This window comes from Palaemon carinicauda, chromosome 8 (assembly GCF_036898095.1).
Source record: "Palaemon carinicauda isolate YSFRI2023 chromosome 8, ASM3689809v2, whole genome shotgun sequence".
In the NCBI taxonomy this organism is placed as follows: Eukaryota; Metazoa; Arthropoda; class Malacostraca; order Decapoda; family Palaemonidae; genus Palaemon; species Palaemon carinicauda.
The window spans coordinates 82,799,293-82,806,792 of NC_090732.1; the positions used below are offsets into that span (position 1 = coordinate 82,799,293).

At 45.9% G+C, this 7,500-nt stretch overlaps 1 protein-coding gene across 7 annotated transcripts in view; it reads right to left on the reverse strand.

The window, feature by feature from the left end:
- The window catches only part of bel (ATP-dependent RNA helicase bel), a 112,396-nt gene that overhangs the window by 50,721 nt on the left and 54,175 nt on the right, over positions 1–7,500 (reverse strand). The window lies entirely within an intron of this gene.

Consider the following 7,500-nt stretch of genomic DNA (forward strand, 5'->3'; position numbering starts at 1 on the left):
TTGGGTCTACAGCTTCATAAACTCCATGGACCACCAACAGAGCTTTAATTTCACGAGATCAAAAATCTAAACTAGTTAGTTTGGCCTCAGGAAAACAGGAATGAGGAAGTTCGAGATTCTCATTACTCTGCTTACTGTCAAACATCAGACAAAAGGGTTGCCGTTTCCTTTGGACAGTGAGGGAGTGACTGAGCCATCTGGTTTAAGTAAAAGGAGGAACTGTTGTATCTAAACCAAAGACTGCAGATTTAAGGGTAGTCCACCACTTATTTTCCTGGGTTGTACCAGAAAGTGTTTCTTTTATGGTTAGATTGTATTCCTTTTCAGTTGAAGCATAAACTCTGAGCAAAAGCTCTGACCTGAGTATAGTTATTCCTATCTGTTACCCTTCCTAAGATGATAGGCCTCCTGCTTCTCCAAATAAGCCACTTTTACAACCATCATTGAACAATGCTTTGTCCTTCACTCGGTACCTTGGCACACAAGAAGTGATACGCCTATCAATTACAGGGGGTCCTCAACATACGATGTAGATCCGTTCTTATGACGCGGGTGTAACCCGAAATTCAGTGTATGCCGGAACCTCAAATAAATTACTCTATATGTACTGTACTGTAAAGTTTGTACTATAATAAAATGTAACAAATTATATGAAAAAAAAGTATTAGAAAAAGAGAAACCAATTCTTACCACATGAATTAAAGTAAAGTAAAAGTTGATTTTGATATTCCAACCAAAGCACCAATAATCTTTCCATTTCAATAATTAAACCACTACACCTGCTTGGTTATCACTGTTGCTTTCATTGGAGCAGATCCTTTCACATGTTCAACGATACGCTCTTTATCCTTAAGAATGGTAGCCACGGTCGAGAACGACTAGGGCCAAGCGACCGGCCAATGTTCATTGGCGTTTCAACCGTTTTCAGATCGTTTAATAATGTCTAATTTCACTTCCACGGTGATCGCCTGCCTTTTCTTTGATGCACTACCATCAGAAGAATCTTCCTTACGCTTTGGAGTCATAACGAAGGGCAAAAAGTTAAAAAGAAAAAACCTCAAACACGTGAGAGAACCGGCGTACACAACCAAATTGGCGTATCACAAACTGAGTGACGTGACTAACGCCGTCTTCCTCGCCCATAACCACAACAAAGGGTATTCATCCGCTGCGCGCTAGACACTAGTTCGCAATTGTTTACGCGCTTACGGCACTAACAACGTAAGAAGGAACGACTTAATATTTTTTATATATTCATAGGGCGCGTTCGTAACCTCGAAACAGCGCAAGTCGGGACCGTCGTAACCCGAGGACTCCCTGTTTGTTGACTAGATTCTCATTCAAGGGGCCTACAGGATCAACATTACTATACAATTGTGACAGATTCAGGCTCAAAAGATCATGCAAAATCCCATTACGGTCTGCTTGTGACCATATATATAAATGTTACAAGAGTATGATACATCAGGGACAGGCTGCTCAGTCTTCACTACTAATGAAATCAAGGCATGATCAGATGACCCGACTGGAGAACCAACATACTTGTTATAATGCCAGGGGAGTCGGTGTTATACAAGGTCCAAGCAGTTACCAGACCTGTGAGTAGCTTCACTTATGATTTGCTCAGGCCTGATTCAGAAGCAAAGTCTAAAGCTCTTAAGCCATGTCGATCGGTAGGAGATACAGCATTTAACCACTCCCTATGGCGAGCATTAAAATCAAGGCAAAAGGGGCCTTTCTATCATCATCTTGTATCTTGGCCATAATGGTAAGAAGACAATCGAAGATAGAATCATCATGCCTGGATTCCGATATAATCAAACACAAATCGAAGTAGTTATGCCTGCCACAAACTTTTGTTACCCGAATCTCATGACATCCACATTCAAAGCAGGGCTTATGAGAAGCAGGGTACTCAGTCCCAATATACACAGATATTCCCCTGGTCCTAGGGATGGCATCACGTTTAAACATTATTAGCTTCTTAAAACCAGTTATAAGGAGCTCAGATGAGTGCCTCATATTAGCAACCAAAGTTTCTAAGCACAAAAGATTATCATACTGTCTGGATGAAACTAAGGTCTTGAATATTTGAATGAAGACCATGAAAATTGCAATACAGTAGACGACATTAATGAAATCTAGGACGTACAGTTCCTGGATTTTGCTCATCAGACAGCATTAGAATTAATGGTAATAAAAATAATACATCATACTTAAAAACTGAATTAACAAGAATGATAAAAATAAGTGCAGAAATATAAAGTGAATGATCAAACCCATAGATTATACAAAAGTTGGAAAAACTGGTCAACATGGAAGAGCCAATACACCATGTAAGGGGGCTAAATACCCTCCAGGATAGAATCCATGGCCCTTCTGTTAAGACTGTCCAACACACCATTCCAATAAAAAAATAAAAAAAAAATAAGATAGAACAGTGTGCCCGAGTGTACCCTCAAGCGAGATTGAACGCCAGGAACGTAGCAATGCCCCATGAGTGCTCAGTCGACTTGTCAGAGAAGGATTTGGGTTCAGAGCAAGGCCTATGACCTTTTGAATCCACACAGAAATGGTGCTGTGATAATCCTCTTGATCTTTCCCGTGATGATGGAAAATGATGACACTCAGGGTGAGCTCTCTTAGTTCCCTTGAGGAAGATCCCCTAGTTTCTCTTTGGCATAGTAACCATTAATCTGGATCATTGGTCATTGTATTGGGTAGATATAATACTTTTAAAGGAGATGCATGAAGGACAAAAATATCTAATCCCAGTGTGAGCAGCGAGACAAGACGAGATTCGACTGTGGCCCTGTTTGGGCAATCCTGTCATCTCTTCATTTTCATCAGCATTTTGGAAGTAAACCAAGCCTCCCCGAGAGCGCCTGCCATGATAAGGAAACTGTCCTGTTTGCCCAAGATGTCATCGTCTTAATTAGCGGAGTAAGCATATTTTGAGAAACCAAGCCTGAGGTAAATCCTTGTTTAGGATATATGTCATCATGGAAGGACACGTGCTGCCTTTTGTTACGACTTGACACGTGGTCCAGATTGGCATCAGAAATTTCTTCTAGAAGCTTCCATGGCATGGTCGAAGTGGGCGTTTTTGAGGAAGCCAATAGAGATGCAGAATTGTTAAAAAGAATGCCTTCTATGGAGATGCCCACTGCCCACTGTAATTAACTCCGCCCATACAGATAGAATAGAATCCAAGTCCTAGCAAGATAAGAAATAGAGAAGAACTGAAGTCTGATAGAGCCAGATTCTAACCTTCCCTTCAGACAACAAAAGCCTATCCAAAAGATCCTGCTATGGCCGAGAAGTAGAGACAAATTGAAGCAGCCAGCCCTCCCTGCTTGTGACAAGTAGCAGTCAACACTGCCTGCAGCTTGCCTTCGTTCAACAGTATCATCAAATCCTTGGAAGAAGACCTTAGATGTCTCTTCTTGATGCCACCCCTTTTGTGATGTCTTTGAATCTGGTCATCGTGCCAGTTTCATCTGAACTTCAGCTGCCCTCCTGCAATGTTCTCAAGCCTTACTTCAACAGTATCATCAAATTCTTGGAAGACCACCTCTGATGTCCCTTATTGATGCCACCCTTCCTGTGACGTCTTCGAATCCAGTCATAGTGTCGGTTTCATCTGAACTTCAGCCGCCCTTCTGCTACGTTCTCAAGCCTGAAGTCTCCGTACCAGTATCGTCTCAGCAGCTGCAGAAAACTTTTCCTTATCGTCTCAGCAGCTGCAGAAAACTTTTCCTTATCGTCTCAGCAGCTGCAGAAAACTTTTCCTTATCGTCTCAGCAGCTGCAGAAAACTTTTCCTTATCGTCTCAGCAGCTGCAGAAAACTTTTCCTTAAGTATTTGTACCTTACTAACAGTTCCCCTTTTCTGTTGGTGTTTGATTGGTTTGATTTGTCAGATAAAGTAACCGAAGAAGTAACATTAGTTTTCTTTGTAAGTTTGTGAATAAACGTGTTTTGTTTTTTTTTGCGAGTTATTTTTTATATTAATTTCCCATATTTAATTGGTTGTTGTTGATATTCATTTTACTTATTAAAAGAACCTGTAACGATTTTCAGATCGTAAGTCATGCTGCAAAGGATTCCCAGACTGAAGGGTTCGGATTCTGGGAATCAAGCTGCCAGAAACGAGGTTGAACATTTCTTGATTCAACGTCGTGAATAAGAGACGTTAAGGGCGTCCCATGGGGTTCGCCCACTCTCTTGGCCGAAGCCAACACGAGAGGGAAACCTGTCATCAAGGTCAGGAGACCTCTGCTGTTTGGAATCCTAGAACGAGGTCTCCTTTCCGACCAAGGGTGGTCAGTAGGGTCGAAGCTCCATATGAGGGACGATGCCGACGTGGAGGAAAGGTTAATTCCTTCCGGGTAGAAGACAAGGCTAATAGCAGTGGCCTTTCATTGCAGAGGAAAGTTCGGACGGAAGGGAAATGTCTACCCCTTAAGTTTAAAGGCGGGACTCATGGCTGAGCGATAGCCTTTTATTTCCAAAAAAAGAGAGCAGCATTCCCTCCTGCAGATACACTAAGAACTCCACTATTGCTGGGATAGTGGCATTGAGTGGAGAGATACTCCCTTCACGACACCCACCATTGAAGACATTCCACTTTGCCTGGTAGACTTTGGCTGATGATCTTTGCAGGTATCCAGACAAAATTTTTGCAACTTCTTGCAAAAATCATCTCCGAGAGAGGTGATGCTGGATAGTCTCCAGGCGCGAAGTTGCTAACGACTTTGTGGAAGATGTTGATGTGGGGTTGTCTGAGTAGATCGTATCATGGAGGAAGTTCTCTTGGGAGCTGTCAGGAGTTGCATAAGGTCTGGGAACCATTCTGCGTGATGCCATAGCGGAGCTATAAGGGTCATTGAGAGATTGACTGATGTTCTGGTCTTGTTGAGTACTCATCTCGTTAGACAGAAAGGGGGAAACTAATAAATGTCGATGTTGTCCCACAGTTGTTGGAATGAATCTTGCCAGAGCACCTCTGGGTCTGGGAGCAGTACAACAGGAGCCTGAAGTCCAGGGCCGTTTCAAACAGATCTACCATCTGAGAACCCAACAAAGTACTTAGTAGGCTACTAGATCATCCAAAGACCATTCGGAACCCACTACCCCGAGTCGCTCTCTACTCTGGTTGTCCACGAGCACATTCCTTTTGCCGGGAATGAAGCGAGCTAATAGTATTACTGTATGGACTACCGCCCATCTCGATATTCTTACTGCAAGACTGGATATGGGCTGCGAAAAAGTACAGCCTTGCGTGTTGATGCAAGCCAAAACTGTGGTGTTGTCTGTCTCGCCATCCACTGAGTGGCCCGCCAGGAACTGATAGAACTATTGGAGGGCCAGGAAGGCAGCCCTCATCTCCAAGAGATTAATGTGTTGGTACTTTTTGAACTTGACCATTGACCACAGGCCTGAGGTGGTGTGGTGCAGCATGTGGGACCCCACCCTTTTGATGCATCCATAGCAACAAGTTCAGGGGATGGGAGCATGATAAGGTTGCCGCCCTTTAGCAGATTACTGTCTGCCACCCACTAATCGAGGTCAGTCAGTTCCTCTGGTCCCAAGGGGATTAGAATATCTGGGGAATCGAAGGCCTGATTCCAGTAGGACTTCAGCCGCCACAGGAGAGATCGTATCCTGAGGTAATCGTTGGGAACTAGACGGGCCAGAGATGATAGGTGCCCGGGAGTTCTCATCTGAGGAATGGTCTTGCGACCTTCCTCAACCACACTACCCTGTTGTCTGATGGGAAGGCTTTGTGAAAGTTGTTCAGAATGAAACAAATACTTCCTTGAGATGGATGGATTGGGATCTGAGAGTATATGTCCCTCAGATCCAGGGTGCACATGAGGTCCTGTGGTCTTGCCACTTGTCTGACCTTCCCCAACATGGTCTGTACTTCGGCCCGAAATGCCATGCCCTTTGCGGATCCCTTCGCACAGGAGCTCGTTAACACTGGGTTCTCGATCAGTGAAGGGAGAGATTGAGTGAACCGGACGTGATGCCCTGAACAAATTACGGAGATTGTCCAGGGTTCGGTCCAGAGCTGCATCCACCTCTTCCAGCAGCGATGCAGGCATCCTCCAACTGGTGGACAAGCGGGGGGGATTGCAAAGCCTAGCGTTTCTGGCCTCTGCCGTCTCCTCTAGGATGTTTCCTTCCATGGAAGAACTTGTAAATTTTCTTGCCCTAGCCAGGAATGGCCTTTTTAAACAGGTTCGTTACTGCAGTCCTATTTCTCGGTCTTTAAGAGGCCGGATGTGAACTGCTTGACCCCCTCTCCAGATATTTTAATCCTCGACGAGGACTTTGGCAGAGCTTTAGAGTCCTTAAATCCTTTCCTCGGAGGGATGAAGGTCTCTAACACCATAAGGGAAAAGGATGGAATCCTCCACGGGTTTTGAGACTAGTCTGCCATCTCGCGGGACTTCAATGAGCTAAGGCTGGAAAGAGTTGGATAAGTACTCTTCCCTGCGTGAGAACTTAGTTTGAAATGATGTGTAGAGCAGGAGGGAGAAAGTGGGGATGGCAACACGACCTTTATTGGACGGCTTGACGGGTGATACCGTTCCTTAGAACTGCGCCGTTTTGGCGAACGTTGACGATAGTCAAAGGGTGGTTTTCGTGGCTTTTGTGCAACCGGAGAATACTCACAAGTAGTCACCACTAGACAATCTCCTAAAGGGGACAACCGTTTGCCTTCCGATCTCTTCGGAGAGAACAGCGAGTAGCTAGTGAACGACGAGCAGCTGAAGGATGCTGGTATGCTGCCGAGCGGCGAACGGCAAGATATCAGAGATATGTAGATCAGCAAATGGACAATTGATGGTGGCTTGATATTAGGTTTTCTGGCATCGGCAATTACAATTGATGGTGGATTGATATTAGGTTTTCTGGCATCCTGGCATTGGCAATTGTTGAGGCAAAGATGAGCGGCAAATGGGTAACCCGTGGTGGTGGGGGGGGGGGGCAATGGATAACCCGTGGGGGAGGGGGGGGCAATGGATAACCCGTGGCGGGGGGGTGGGGGGGAATGGATAACCCGTGGCGGGGGGGTGGGGGGGAATGGATAACCCGTGGCGTGGGGGTGGGGGGGAATGGATAACCCGTGGCGTGGGGTTGGGGGGGAATGGATAACCCGTGGCGCGGGGGGGGGAATGGATAACCCGTGGCGCGGGGGGGGGGGGGGAATGGATAACCCGTGGCGGGGGGGGGGGGGGGAATGGATAACCCGTGGCGGGGGAGACGAATGGATAACCCGTGGCGGGGGAGACGAATGGATAACCGGTGGCGGGCGACGAATGGCTAACCGGTTGCGGGCGACGAATGGCTAACCGGTTGCGGGCGACGAATGGCTAACCGGTGGCTGGCGACGAATGGCTAATTGGTGGCTGGCAACGAATGGCAAACCGGTGGCTGGCGACGAATGGCTAATTGGTGGCTGGCAACGAATGGCAAACACGAAATTTAA